General features: G+C 36.8%; 7 non-coding genes across 7 annotated transcripts; all 7 read left to right on the forward strand.

Annotated features, from left to right (window-relative positions):
• The first annotated feature begins 2,302 nt into the window (after positions 1-2,302).
• Positions 2,303-2,374, forward strand: TRNAE-UUC (transfer RNA glutamic acid (anticodon UUC)). The gene has a single exon. It is a non-coding gene; the product is annotated as a tRNA-Glu (tRNA).
• Positions 2,375-3,209: 835 nt separating this feature from the next.
• TRNAE-UUC (transfer RNA glutamic acid (anticodon UUC)) lies at positions 3,210-3,281 on the forward strand. Its single transcript has one exon. It is a non-coding gene; the product is annotated as a tRNA-Glu (tRNA).
• A 1,718-nt stretch (positions 3,282-4,999) lies between these two features.
• TRNAE-UUC (transfer RNA glutamic acid (anticodon UUC)) lies at positions 5,000-5,071 on the forward strand. Its single transcript has one exon. It is a non-coding gene; the product is annotated as a tRNA-Glu (tRNA).
• Positions 5,072-5,924: 853 nt separating this feature from the next.
• On the forward strand, positions 5,925-5,996 carry TRNAE-UUC (transfer RNA glutamic acid (anticodon UUC)). The gene has a single exon. It is a non-coding gene; the product is annotated as a tRNA-Glu (tRNA).
• A 412-nt stretch (positions 5,997-6,408) lies between these two features.
• On the forward strand, positions 6,409-6,480 carry TRNAE-UUC (transfer RNA glutamic acid (anticodon UUC)). Its single transcript has one exon. It is a non-coding gene; the product is annotated as a tRNA-Glu (tRNA).
• A 724-nt stretch (positions 6,481-7,204) lies between these two features.
• Positions 7,205-7,276, forward strand: TRNAE-UUC (transfer RNA glutamic acid (anticodon UUC)). Its single transcript has one exon. It is a non-coding gene; the product is annotated as a tRNA-Glu (tRNA).
• A 529-nt stretch (positions 7,277-7,805) lies between these two features.
• On the forward strand, positions 7,806-7,877 carry TRNAE-CUC (transfer RNA glutamic acid (anticodon CUC)). The gene has a single exon. It is a non-coding gene; the product is annotated as a tRNA-Glu (tRNA).
• The last annotated feature ends 6,488 nt before the right edge of the window (positions 7,878-14,365 follow it).

Below are 14,365 nucleotides of genomic sequence, written 5' to 3' on the forward strand. Positions count from 1 at the left end.
TTATTGCCTAGTGATAATATTATGACTGGGAGACATAATATAACCCAATTCGCAGACCTTGAACATCCTTCTTCTGTATATTGTTTTACGAGGAATAAATGATAAGGACATTTTAATTTTTTTTTTTTTGTACTTTAAATGCCAGTTTAATGACAATAATATTCATTTAGCTCCCGTGAAGGCTTGAACTCTCACCAAAGCGATACAGTTACGTGGGTATTCACTGCACGTTACCGTCTGTGCTACGGGAGAAAACTTCTCTCCTCCCGTGCCAACTGAGTGCCTACCGGCTGCCAGACGTTTAGCATACTTTCTTAGAAAACTCTCACAGGCCCGGGGGCGGGGGATGAAATTTACGTCACATACTTGAGTAATATTACCAGTGAGAAAATATTCATATAGTTGATAATGATGTTTGTGGGAAACCAATGAGTGAAGAAAATATTAAATTATTTTACTCACACGCCGGAACAGATGAAATTTTAGTCACGTACTTACGTCATTTATATGTAAGTGAGAAGAAAATTTATGTACCTGATATTATTTGTAGGAAGGTAATGAGTTAAGAAAATGTCATATATCATTTCACATGCAGGATCGAATTAACTTGTAAATAATGCACAGAGCTACGCACAGACATCGTGCAGGAACGTTTTATATGAAAGTTTGATTAATGCTATCAGCAAGTAAGCTCATGAGAAAGTGAATAAGATCGTAATTATATAATCTCAAAGCAGTTATTGCTTTTGCCAATAAATCCATTTGATACTGCCATATTTTTTCCAATCATATTCAGTCCTTACAATTCCCTAATATAAAATGCATAAACAATATGGAGCATATCTGGTCATAAATTTTTCCCTATAGTCATGGGTAGAAGCCTTACTTATGAGACCTCTTTCGAAACACCGTTTTTTATATGCGATTTTATGGGAGGTGGGGTAAACTTCACCGGTTTCACTGCTTTTATGAAGTATAAAAATGCTTGGTAAATAATTTAAATTGATAAACTATCTACATGTTTATGTAAGGTTAACGTTATGTGAAGTTATTTTAGGTTATATTCAAACAGAATGTATCAAAAACCATGATGAATTATGCGATTATCCAGCGAATGAAGTGTAACTGTTCAATTTCACCACATTCAAGCACGGTGCGTTTTTGCAGATAAGTAAGGGCAATGTAAAAATCTTTCATAAGTTACTCATGGCATGTTTCATCATCTCTAGACGCTGCACCTTTTTTAATAGAACTCCTGAGAACAGGGAAACTCATCTTGAGTACACTCGTATCCTTTGATTCCGCTTTGGGACTTATTTTATAGGTTTCGAACCTGCTAATGAAGTCATAAAACGGCAAGCATGGTTCAAAATTCTTAAATTATTTGAGAAATATTCAGCGTGTATGTCGTTCATTTCAGTGCTTTAAGAAAACATGTCTTCATAAAGAGAGACATAATTTCTCATGCTGTGGGTAATATATATTGAATTTGATTTTTTAATAGCGAAGAATGACAATCCAAATAAATGAGATCAATTTTTATGATTAAATGCGATAAAAGCAAAATATATTTTCACCCCAAAGGTGGTACACAGGGTACGGATCTTGCTGGACGCTGAGTAACAACAACCATTAGAAAAAGAGAGAGAGAGAGAGAGAGAGAGAGAGAGAGAGAATGGGGACAGAGAGAGAGAGAGAGAGAGAGAGAGAGAGAGAGAGAGAGAGAGAGAGAATGGGGGACATTTCTGCAGAAGACACGTACAGAATAATAATTTAGCTTGAAAAATAACTTTCATTAGAGGGCTATCACGAACAGTTGGGAATTACTGTGAAGGTGAGAAAGAATGTACTCTGCCATGTAGATTATTTTACATTTACAGTTACTTGTATAATTAGTAAATTAGCCTTGTTGTTGACCAACACATTAGTTTTTATCTCCAAACTGGAAATAAATTGGCATACCTCATTATTTATCGTTTCATTGCAAAGCACAAATTAATGGCGTAGAAATGCATGCAAATTGCAAACCATTGCGCAATGCATGTTTGTGCGCAAGGACATACATACACCTTTATGGATTAGTGTAGTTTATTTTTAGGATATATATATATATAACTAAAACTATAGGTGAAATATAATATACTCTGAATTATTTGCTTTGCTTGTAAGATAATTACAATGAAACAAAATGATGTTGCACGCTTGTAATGATGCTATCAGTATCAGAAGAAATTTAGTTCAGAATACTGATATCTAATGAAAATGAGAGTAGATAATAGATATGAGATCTAGCAATATGTAATCCTATGTGGTCTAGTGGCTAGGATACCTGGCTTTCACCCAGGAGGTCCGGGTTCGATTCCCGGCATAGGAACATGTTTTCTGAGAGATTACTATCTACTGAAGTAAAAAGCATACGTGCTAAAGATTTGTATTCATGGTATAATCAGTCCCTGGTGGTTGGAATCGTTGGCTTTCACCCAAGAGACCTGGGTTCTTTGACAGACATGGAATGACTGCAGGAATCATTCCTGCACCTGTTGAGTTCCGGATGGTTTTGTGGCCACTGATTTCTGGAGTGAAAAGAATTTGAAGTTTAATTTTTAGCTGTAGGAAGAAGCAATTTTTTTCTTCAGATGAAGGCCTTTGCTAATGCATGTTACCCTGGATGCATAGGCATGACTCCTGGAATGGTGAAATTATTTTCTAAGATTTTTATACCTAAAGAAGCAAAGGATTTCTTTATAAAAGACGTGACTTCTTAGACAAATCAGTCCTGTGAGGTGCAGTGGCTAGGATACCTGGCTTTCACTCAGGAGGTCCAGGTTCTACTCCCGGCATAGGAATATGTTTTCTGAGAGATTAATATCTAACGAGACAAAAAGCATGCGCTGTCTCTAGTGGTTAAAAATCCCTTGGCTTTCACCCAAGGGATCTGGATACTTTGGCAGATATGCAATGGTAGCAGGAATGGTTCACGCACCTAATCAGCTCTGGTTGATATTGTGGTTTATAATTTTTGGTTTTCACTTAGGAATCTTATGTTTGAGATCTATCAGCAGTAAGAAGCGAATTTTTGTTCAAGATGAAGGCCTTGGCTAATGCATGTAGGCATGACTCATGGAATGGGAAAATTATTTTCTGAGATTTTTATACCTGACGAAGCAAGGGATTTCTTTATACATGCCAAAAATTACATGTGGAATCAGTCCTATGTGGTCTAGTGGCTAGGATACCTGGCTTTCACCCAGGAGGTCCTGGTTCGATTCCCGGCATAGGAACATATTTTCTGCGAGATTAATATCTAATGAAGTAGAAAGCATATGCTCTAGAGATATGTAGCCATAGTTGGAATCGTTGGCTTACACTCAAGAGATTTGGGTTCTTTGACAGACACTGAATGATTGCAGGAATGATTTCTGCACCCGTTCAGTCCCGGGTGGTTTTGCAGCCAATAATTTCTGGATTTTACGTTAGGTTTGATATGTATTTGTCGGAAGATTTTTTTTCCAGATGAAGGCCTTGGCTGCTACTGTATGTTACGCTGGACGCATAGGCATGACTTCAGGAATGCAAAAATTATTTTCTGAGACTTCTAGATCTAAAGAAGCAAAGGATGTGTTTATAAATGACATAAATTGCAAATGGATTCAGTCCTATGTGGCCTAGTGGCTAGGATACCTGGCTTTCACCCATGAGGTCCGGGTTCGATTCCCGACATGGCTAGAATGTGTTTTCTGAGAGATTAATATCTAATGAAGTAGAAAGCATGTGTGCTAGAGATTTGTATTCATGGATGGAATTGTTGGCTTTCACCCAAGAAATCTGAGTTCTTTGACAGACATGGAATGATTGCACCCATTCGGTCACTGGTGGTTTTGTGGCCAATGATTTCTGGATTTCACTCACAAATTTTGATTTCTAGTTGTTACCTAGACACACAGGAATGATTCCTGGAATGGGAAAATTATTTTCTGAGATTTTTATACCTAATGAAGCAAGGGATTTGTTTATAAATGCTATAAATTATTAAACTAATCAGTCCTATGTAGTGTAGTGGATACCTGGCTCTCACCCAGGGGGTCTGGGTTCCATTCGTTTGATCCCCAGCATAAGAATGCGCTTTTTGAGAGAGTAATATTTATTTAATGAAGTAAAAAGCATACTTACAAGAGGTTTGTATTTATGATCTAATCAGTCTCTAGTGGTTAAAAATCCTTGGCTTTCATTCAAGGGATCTAGGTACTTTGGCAGATATGTAATGGTAGCAGGAATAATTCCTGCACCTAAGCAGCCCTGGTCTATCTTGTAGCTAAAGATTTTTTACTTTCTCACGGGAATTTTGTGTTTGGAATCCAGCAGCATTGAGAAGCGATTTTTGGTTCAAGATGAAGGTCTGGACTAATATATGTTACCCTGGACACAAGCATAACTCCTGGAATGGGACAACTATTTTCTGAGATTTTTATACCTAAAGAAGCAAGGGATTTGTTTATAAATGACATGAATGTTTTGATAGCTTAGTTTTATGTGGTCTAGTGGCTAGGATACCTGTCTTTCACCCAGGAGGTCCGAGCTCGATTTTCGCCATTGGAATATGTTTTCTGGGAGACGAATATCTAATAAAATAAAAAAACCTTGCTCACTAGAGGTTTGTGTTTATGATCCAGTCATCTTTAGTGGCTAAAAATCCTTGGCTTTCACCCAAGGGATCTGGGTACTTTGTCAGATATGTAGTGGTAGCAGGAATAATTCCTGCACCTAATCAGTCCCAGTTGGTTTTGTGGCCTATAACTTTTGGCTTCCACTCAAGAATCTTGTTTGAGATCTATTAGCAGTAAGAAGCGATTTTTTGTTCAAGATGAAGGACTGGGCTGATGTGTGTTACCCTGGACACATACGCATGACTCTGGAATGGGAAAATAATTTTCAAGAGATTTTTATACATAGGGAAGGAAATGATTTGTTTATAAATGACATAAATTACTAAGTGATTTATTCCTATGTGGTCTAGTGGCTAGGATACCTGGCTTTCACCCAGGAGGTCCGGGTTCGATTCCCGGCATAGGAATATGTTTTCTGAGAGATGAATATCTAATGAAATAATAAAGTATCTAATGAAATAAAAAAGCATGCCCATTAGAGGTTTGTGTTTATGTTCAATCTCAAGCATTTAGAGATCCTTGGCTTTTACCCAAGGGATCTGGGTACTTTGGCAGATATGTAATGGTAGCAGGAGTGATTCCTGCACCTAATTAGTCCTAGTTGATCTTGTGGCTTTCAAGTTTTGGCTTACATGCAGGAATTTTGTGCCTGAGACCTATCAGCAGTAAGATGCAAATTTTTTTCAAGATGAAGGCCTAAGCTAATGTATGTTACCCTGGACGCATAGGCATGACTCCTGGAAATAGGAAAATTATTTTCTGAGATTTTTATACCTAATGATGCTAATGACTTGTTTAGACATGACATAAATTACAAAGTGATATAATCCTATGTGGTCTAGTGTTAGATACCTGGCTTTCACCCAGGAGGTCCGGGTTGATTCCGGCATAGGAATATGTTTTCTGAGATGTTAATATCTAATGAAGTAGAAAGAATATGCACTAGAGAATTGTTGAATCGTTTGCATTCACCCGAGAGATCTGGGCTCTTTGTCAAATAAGGAATGATTGTAGGAAAGATTCCTGCACCCATTCTGTCCCAAGTGGTTTTGTGGCTAAAGATTTCTGGCTTCACTTATGAATTTTAGGTTTGATTTCTATTTGTAGGAAGAAGGATTTTTTCAAGATGAAGGGCTTTACTAATGTCTCTTACCCTAGATACATAGGCATGTACTTGAATGGGAACTATTTTTTGAGATTTTTATACCTAATGATGCTAATGACTTGTTTAGAAATGACATAAATTACAAAGTGATATGATCCTATGTGGTCTAGTGGCTAGGATACCTGGCTTTCACCCAGGAGGTCCGGGTTCGATTCCCGGCATAGGATCATGTTTTCTGACATGTTAATATCTAATGAAGTAGAAAGAATATGCACTAGAGAATTGTTGAATCGTTTGCATTCACCTGAGAATTCTGGGTTTTGTCAAAAGATTTTGGCTTCAAATAAGGAATGATTGTAGATTTTTTCAAGAAAGATTCCTGCACCCATTCTGTCCCGAGTGGTTTTGTGGCTAAAGATTTCTGGCATAGGAACATGTTTTTCACTTATGAATTTTAGGTTTGATTTTCCGCACCCATTTGTAGGAAGAAGGATTTTTTCAAGATGAAGGGCTTTACTAATGTCTCTTACCCTAGATACATAGGCATGTACTTGAATGGAAAAATTATTTTTTGAGATTTTTATACCTAATGATGCTAATGACTTGTTTAGAAATGACATAAATTACAAAGTGATATAATCCTATGTGGTCTAGTGGCTAGGATACCTGGCTTTCACCCAGGAGGTCCGGGTTCGATTCCCGGCATAGGAATATTTGTTTTGAATGCTTAATATCTAATGAAATGAGGAGCATTCTGACTTGAGATCTGAATCCATGATCTGATCAGTCCCTACTGATTAGAATCCTTGGCTTTCACTTAAGAGATCTGGGCTCTTTTCTGACACGATATGAAAACAGGAATGATTGCTGCACCTATTCAGACCCAGGTGGTTGTGTTTATAATTTCTGGCTTTCATTCAGGAATTTTACGTTTGATTGCTAATAATAGGAAGAAGCAGATTTTTTTTCCAGGTTAGACTTGGGCTAGTGTGTGTTACCCTAGACGCATAGGTATGACTCACAGCATGGGAGGAAAGTTGCCCTGAATTGAATTTTTCAGGTGGATTATTTCCTTGTGAAACGCTTTATGCTGATATGGTATCTGGCTTTCACCCAGTGGGTGAGAGTTAGATTTCCACTACAGGAAAATTATTCTCTAAGACCTATAAATATATCTGTAGAGGTGATGTACCTGATACTACAATTTGTTTTCTAACATAGTTAGATCTAATAGAGATAGGAACTAGATAATAAAAGTCGTGGTCTCATTTTATGACCAGTCCCACGGAGTTTGATGGCTGCGATATTTGGCTTTCCCTAAGGAAGATTTTGTTCCGGTTCCTGGCACAGGAAGGTTATTTCCTTGGATTTTTATAATTAATGAAGGCGGGAACTTTGTAATGTAATAAATGTCAAGAATTTAGTACTTAGTCAGTCCCATGTGGTCTAGTGGCTAGGATACCTGGCTTTCACCCAGGAGGTCCGGGTTCGATTCCCGGCATGGGAACATTGTTTTCAAAGATGGTGACATAAAAATGAGTGGCATAGCAATAATCATAGGCATGAATTCGTGTTATTGAAAGTTCCACGTGGTCTAATGGCTAGGATGGCTAGCTTTCATCCAAGTGCTCAGCTGTAAATTCCTGGCATGTGCAGAATAGCTAATGATGTAAGGGGTCTCATCATAGCCAGCGTGAATTAATTGCCGAGAGAGTCCCTTGTGGTCTAGTGGTTAGGATACTTGGCTTTCACCCAAAAGGTATAGGTACAGTTCCAGCAGAGAGAGATTACCATCACCAGCAATGAAAGGTCTTTATCCAAAATAGTGATACCTACTAAAGTAAAGGACCTGGTTATCAATGGCATAAACTGAGTATTTCAAACAGTCACTTGTGGTTTTTAAGGCTAGAATTCCTAGCTTTAACTCAGGACATCCTGGACTGATTCCCATCATTGGGGAATTATATTCCAAGATAATAGATTCTAATGTATAAAGGGAACTGTTTATAAACGACTTGAGTTCAAGAATGTTACACTCCCATGTGGTCTAGTGGCTAGGATACCTGGCTCTCACCCAGGAGGTCCGGGTTCGATTCCCGGCATGGGAACATTGTTTTCAAATATATTGATGTCTGAGGAAGGAGGGGACATCATGATAGTAATGAATTAATGTTCTAGATAGCTCCATGTGGCCTACTGGCTTAGGTACCAAGCTGTCAACCAAGAGATTAGGAATTCATTCCTGGCATGTGCTGGATGTTTTCCGTCATGGATTCATTTGATCAAGTAAGGGACTTCACGCTAAAAGGCATGAATCTATCTCCTAATGAAGTCTGGGACTTGATTATGAAATGCAAGAAACTAAATTATAGTCATTCCCTTGTGGTTAATAAGATGCCTCGGTAAAAACTTCCTCGTGGGAAGGGTTTTTTAAAAGCGATCATGCCACGTGAAATAACTGACTTCATGAGAATGGATTTGGATTGTAGTTACAATTAGTCTAATATAGTCTACTGGCTATAATACCTGACGCTCAACCAAGAGGTCTGTTTTTTTTCCTATACAGTAGTATCTAGTGAAATAAACAATTTTCCTGTTAAGAGAATATTTTTCGCGAGATTTGGTAAATGTTTATATTTAATTATGTATTTTCTTGAATTATTTTCAGGTGTTACTTTACATTGATAACAAAATCTCTGTGCTATATAGTATTGCTAATAATTGATATTACGGAATCACCAGGTATTAAAAGACATGCCAAAGAAAATTTCAAACTAACACCAATCATCTTTGTTATTATTTTTAAGTAACGCTGGCATGACACGAAACAGAACCAGTTTTGTCTCAGTTCCTGCCATATCTTATGGAAATCATTGAAAATCTCTCAGAAGACAGGCAGATTGGCAGAGAGCTAAGGCCACTTCATGAACCTCTGTTTTCGGACTCACATCGCGGTCATAACCATCTCGTAGAATCCCCAAGAGGGCATGGACATGCATTCTTTTGACGAAGGACACCTTGGCTATAGGGAACCATGGCAACCAATCCCTCCACCCACCTTTTTAATACCTAGAACTCGTCTTTACAGCTTCCAAATACGTTACGGGTTGCCATGCAATTTTCCACCCTCTTCAATTTCTCTTTTGTTTAATAGCTTCGACTACAAGAATCGTTCTACTGACCATCGTTGTAGCAAGCTTGGGACATGAATTAATGGACGACAATAAAGCGACGGAGTAATCGAAACTAACACTTGGATTTAAAATGAAAAGCGGCGAGGACAAGGGACAGTCAAGAAAGAAACACTGAAAGCGGAGTTGAGAACAGTGTTAAGATGTCTCTGTTTTCATACTTCCCACGGCAGCTAGCAAGATCTGCAGTAGTTCTTTTGTAAAGTCTATGAACTCTTCTTGATGATTATTTCTGTTTTTTCTTCCATTACATGTGCTACATATAAGTATTCTTTCTGATAAATTACCATAAAGTAAATTCTCTGGGCGGTCAGGTTTATCACCATGGGATTCACTTCCAGACGTATTTAAGATTACTAAGTATAACTAACTATCTTTAAGTAGAATCCCTAATTCTTCTGAATTGTAATCTCATAAGACACCAAGTGTCCATTTCCCATGATAATTGGGATTGAAAGCCAGTAAGTCAAAGTTACGAGAATATTCACTCCAGTTAATTTGTTGACCTCTTCTCAAAAAATATCATTATATCCCTGTTGACCTAAGCAGAAAATTAGTTAAATGGCAGTTAAAATATCAATGTGGAGCAAGGCAAGTGGCTACCATTTTCGTCCCAAAAGACTTGCTGAGAGCCACACTGCTGACAAAAGGCATATTACGTAACTGTATATTATCCGGTCTATCTATTTGTCTGTTTATCTATCTGTATCTGAATAATATGCAATCTGTATCCATATAATTTTCTTTTGTTGTTAACTGGACTTTTAGTTATATAATTTGTACATCAGTTTGTTGTCAGGTTAGTTCCCAAGCTAGGATACTAAATTTTTTGGCATCTTGACGCCAAACTTATTGATTTATTGCAGTATGTTCAAAACAAGGGAAACACCACATAAGTTCAAATGAGTTAGATTTTCCTTAAATAAAACATTATATACTTTGAGAGAGAAAAATAAACATTAAAAATGAAGTAATATAATCTTTAAGTTTTCTGTACTATGCCAAACTAATACAAATTGTTTTTCGGATAACAGTTAAAGTCTAATGATATTTTTGCTGTGGGCTTCAAATAGCAAGGGAAAGACAAAAAAGTTTTAATTCTCTACTGAGAACTTGGTTACCAACATGTTCATATGATCGATCTAAGTAAACTTAGTTTTAGTGGTAGAAAATTGATTTTATATAGTTTTGAATTGAAATAGTTGCCGCACGTCTTTTTTCTTAGGTTGAAGGCAGAAAAGTAGCAAAAACATATGTACCAAAAATAAAGATTTTTTTTCATTTTTATTTTGCACCGCTAAAATTGTTTTTCATTTATTTCTAATTTATTGCTATTTATGCTAGCAAAAACTGAGCAGCAAAGCATTTAACCATTTTTCACGGTATGGACACACTACTGGTACACAAGCACGCGAGCGCGTGTACACATATGTAAACTTTGTTTTTAATATATATATTTATATATATATATTATATATATATATATATATATATATATATATATATATATATATATATATATATATATATAATTGTGTGTGTGTGTGTGTGTGTGTATATATATATATATATATATATATATATATATATATATATATATATATATATATATATATATATATATATATATATATATATATATATACATATACTGTATACTGTAATGTGGAATGTTTTCCCCCATATACATCAGACTCTAACGAGTTTGCAAAAGTAGTATGAAATCATTTCCATACGAAACATACTCTACTCCGTCAGTCTGTCTGGCTGCCTGCCTGTCTGTCTGTCTGTTTGTCATTCTCTGCCTTTCATCTTAATGGGAGACCTGTTGACTTAAAATCTCGAAATTCCACTTGATTCCTGACCCTTTCCACTTCATTTTTGCACGTCCTTCTACACTGGGCCCTCCCGGTGCTCTCTTCCTCATCTTTCCCTCTCCTCACGTCTTCATCTTATTTACGCATCACATCTTTCCCTCTCTTTCCCATCTCTCTCCATATCAAGTGTGTCTAATTTTCTCTCTAATCTTTCATCTCTGGAGAATTATCACTAAAATTCTCTAGGAAAATGGCATTTGTTTTTGTGTGTGTGCATTTTTCTTTCCCAAAAGTGCCATTATCCTAAATCTGGTCAGTGTGAGAGTGAATTAAAGACTCCTTGGAAAGTTTTTTTTTTACTTTACTTACTTTATAATATTTTGTATTTTGTAATACAGTGAAAGTACTCTCTGATTTATAGCTGCTCGAAAATAAGATATTTCTTAAGCTTTCTGAATTTGTTGTTTTGATTTATAAAATTGCTACATAGAATAAGAGGATTTGTTATACACCCAAGATAACGGATAGTTATAAACGAAGTTTTGTATTTGGTATGCAGTTTATAGATAGAAATACTTTTGAATCCTGTGGGGCGAACTCAGGTTCTGAAGCTGAGTGATGCAAAAACTAGACAAATAACTAAGAACTTTTAGAACTTTTTTCCAAAGGCTTGTTGTGTGTTTTTAACATCATTATTGCTGCTGTCATAATCATTGTAACTGTTGTAGCTGTTTCACTTTTTCCCCATCTTACTGACGCACATTTTTACTGTTCTTTGTGTGTTTATAGTCTAAAATAATATATGGCCATGTGCTGAAATGAGGTATATTATTTTTATTACTTTGTGGATTTCATAACGTGAGCCTGATTTGGAGGAAACCAAATTAGACCAGGACATTCCAGTAAAGTATGAATAAAGCAAGCTCTAGTTTAGACGCTTACTAACAAAAGAAGAGAGAGAGAGAGAGAGAGAGAGAGAGAGAGAGAGAGAGAGAGAGAGAGAGAGAGAGAGAGAAGAATAAATCTCCGTTATGTCTGCGTCATCTCTGATCCCTTAATGGTACTAGACTGTAATCCCGGTATTAGTCCCCACCTCTCCCCCAACCGGTCCAAGGTAAATCAATTTCTTATGATGAGTGTTTAATCTATTTTTTCATTCTCTTGACCCTCTGCCTCTCTAGTGGGTCTTCGTTAATTCCCAACATCAAACACATTAGTTGGAGGGACAAAAAAGGGAGATTTAGTTAACTATCAGGTCCTTCATTCTTTGGAAGTCAGTGATTCAATTGTGTATTCTTCCTTCGTTCCTCCAAAGCACTCTTCCCCAACATTCCTTCCTTTTGCTGACTTGATTCCCCTTCATAAATCCCCTCCCCCACTGGCAAGACCCGCTGGATATGGCGGGGAAGTGTGAGTCATTTAATACTATCTCAAGGGTGAAAAGCCTTTTTTTTTAGAGAAACGAAGTGCGTAAAAGTTTTAGCTTTTGCATAAAATAGAGGAAGCTCACCCCGCTCTGAATTATCGTCCTCATAGGTCAAGCGATCACAAAGGAGGTTCTATTCCGGGAGACAGTTTCATACTTAATAAGCAAAGGAAAAAATATGGAAGGATGAAAAAGTGATGTTTACAAAGCTCTAGGGCAGGATCTCCCAAACTCTGTTCATGTTCCGGGGATGATTTTACTCGGGAATACTTTACGAAAGGTAGCTGGTGACTCTCTCTCTCTCTCTCTCTCTCTCTCTCTCTCTCTCTCTCTCTCTCTCTCTCTCTCATTTATGTATTCATTTTCCAACAAAGTATCTATCAGACCTTCATTTCTTTCAACCGTCTCTCCAGTCCAACCCACCTTCCCCCAACCCCTAGCAATCCCCTACCTTTCTTTCTCCCTATGGCAATAGATCAACAGCATCTCCCTCTCTCCTCCTACCCTCTCCGCATCCCTGTTCTGTCCCCCTTCCCCTAAGCGTTTCCCCATCCTATATTTCTCCCCAGTCCCCGTCTCATCTCACCGCCCGGCTGACTTCCGTTTGATCCGAAGCGGAAAGTATTAAAACATTCGCCGTTTATTACTTCATTTGCAATGCAGACCCGACTTGTTCCTCCTCACCAATATCTAGCTCTGGGGGGAGATAGAATTGGCTGAGAGAGAGAGAGAGAGAGAGAGAGAGAGAGAGAGAGAGAGAGAGAGAGAGAGAGAGAGAGAGAGAGAGAAAATGGGAGGAGTAGGTAACTGGTGCTACATTAAATGAAAGGTAGGAAACAGTAAAAGAAGGGGGAAAAGATATCCGATACTGAAATAATTGAAAGGTAAGAAAAGAGAGAGAGAGAGAGAGAGAGAGAGAGAGAGAGAGAGAGAGAGAGAGAGAGAGAGAGAGAGTGAGTTCTGGTGTTGAAAATTGAAGAGCCAAGAGAGAAACTTCGTGAAGGGACAGAGCTGAGAGATTAATTTTGCATTACATAAGATCATAGGACGAGGGAAAGGATAAAGAAGTATAATGAACGAAAATGTAAAACAAATTCTTTTAAGCAGACATCCATGCGAACAGGTAGGAAAAACGTGGTTGTAATTAAACTGGAACAGAATACTAGAACGAAGCATAATTATTACAAAAATATTAATGAAGAGGAAAGGAGTTCAAGAGCATGTATTAAGAGGAAGGGAGAAAGTTTATATATATATATATATATATATATATATATATATATATATATATATATATATATATATATATATATATATATATATATATATATATATATACATGAATGATAATTCTTTTGAAAGATAATAAGAGGGAAAATTTACAGAAAGATATATTGACAAAGCCAAAATAAATATAAAGAAATACTTGCAAGTATAGAAGTTTATTTGGCATGTTAAGTATTTACCATTTACTGTCAACAGTAAAAAAGCGAACAACAAGAAGAAGTAAAGGAGATAAAAAGGAACGAGGAAGATGTTGAGGAAAGATATCACCAGCGGAGAGGCTGATATAAAGAGAAGATTGCGTCATTAACAGAAAAAAAAAAGAAGAGAAAGACGGATGAGGAGTATTGGGTATCAAAGGCAGAATAATTGTAAGGCTCCTTATTACCGACCAAAGGAAGTGATGATGACATTGATGGGAGTAATGAGAGGAAGAGATACAGCGTCAACGAGCGGGAAAGAATTGATGCTTGAGGGATGAGAATTCTGTGATGAGAAGAAAACCCTTTTCTTTACTTCTTTCCATATGCTAAAGTCCAAATATCGTAAAATATCATGTCTGTTGATATACAAGAAGGAAAATCATTTTTATTTTCGTCTGTCGTTCTTTTTTTTTTGGGTTTTTGTGAAAATTTTTATCAAGATCGCCCTTGAACTGAAGTATTTAATTCATTCAAGTTTATTCGGTCGTCCAAATGGAAGTCTGTAAGACCTTGCCGTAGATTCAAATGAAGATGTGAACTTAAATTATCAGTGTTTTATACAAGGAATCAAAAGCGATTTAGTCAGGTATTTTAACAGAGGATCATACAGGTGTTATCGATGATTCCAAACAGAGTCTAACTCAATTTTTTATTTTTTTTTATTTTTTTAAGGAT

This window comes from Macrobrachium rosenbergii, chromosome 41, assembly GCF_040412425.1.
Source record: "Macrobrachium rosenbergii isolate ZJJX-2024 chromosome 41, ASM4041242v1, whole genome shotgun sequence".
Lineage (NCBI taxonomy): Eukaryota > Metazoa > Arthropoda > Malacostraca > Decapoda > Palaemonidae > Macrobrachium > Macrobrachium rosenbergii.